The 906-nt window shown below is 38.7% G+C and overlaps 1 protein-coding gene across 1 annotated transcript in view; it reads left to right on the forward strand.

Annotated features, from left to right (window-relative positions):
- The window catches only part of LOC106884209 (uncharacterized), a 72,884-nt gene that overhangs the window by 34,116 nt on the left and 37,862 nt on the right, over window positions 1-906 (forward strand). The window lies entirely within an intron of this gene.

Genomic DNA, 906 nt, shown 5'->3' on the forward strand with positions numbered 1-906 from the left:
ATAAAAAATATTAATTCAATTTTTTCCTTTCCTTAATACTAACAAGAGCATAGCTGTTATTTCTAGTAAATTGAACAACCACACTGAGTTGTTCAATTGGCTCGTTTGTTGATGTGTATAAGTAAACAAAACTAAAAGACACACACACACACACACATATGAATGAGTCTGTGTTTGTCCCACCACCACCATTGCTTGACAACCGATGTTGGTGTGTTTGCATCCCTGAGAGACTGATAGAATAAGCGCCCAGGCTCACAGGGAATAAACCGAGGGCTCGATTTCTTCGACTAAAGGGTGGTGCTCTAGCATGGCCACAGTCAAATGACCGAAAAAATTAAAAGTATAAAAGAATACGAGAAAAACGTTCAGTATCACTAAACCAAGCGGGTTCTCTGAATATGTACGATGTATTTTAAGGCTAAATAGTTATTCTGTTTGCGTTTGCGTAACTGAGATGTTGGTTGGATTATACAGTTATCGGTTTTACCCTTCTTTTTATATTCTGTAACTGTCGCAATATACTTTTCTACTCTAGACACAAGTCCTGAAACTTTTTGGGGAGAGGGCCAGTCAATTAAAGCGACACCAGTACACAACTGGTACTTAATTTATCGACCCCGAAAGGATGAAAGGCAAAGTCGACCTCGGTAGAATTTGAACTCAGTAGGTAAAGACAGACGAAATATTGCTAAGCATTTCGCCCGGCGTGTTAACGGTTCTGCCAGCACGCCGCCTTTAACTGTCACAATATAGAAACATTTTCCATGGCACCAAACACAATTTACAGATACTTACATTTTTTATATTTCCCGTGAAGTTTTCACGGGTTCAGCAAGTTGTTGTTGTTGTTGTTGTTGTTGTTGTTCTTCTTCTTCTTCTTCTTCTTCTTCTTCTTCTTCTTCT

This window comes from Octopus bimaculoides, chromosome 9, assembly GCF_001194135.2.
Source record: "Octopus bimaculoides isolate UCB-OBI-ISO-001 chromosome 9, ASM119413v2, whole genome shotgun sequence".
NCBI classification, from domain to species: Eukaryota; Metazoa; Mollusca; class Cephalopoda; order Octopoda; family Octopodidae; genus Octopus; species Octopus bimaculoides.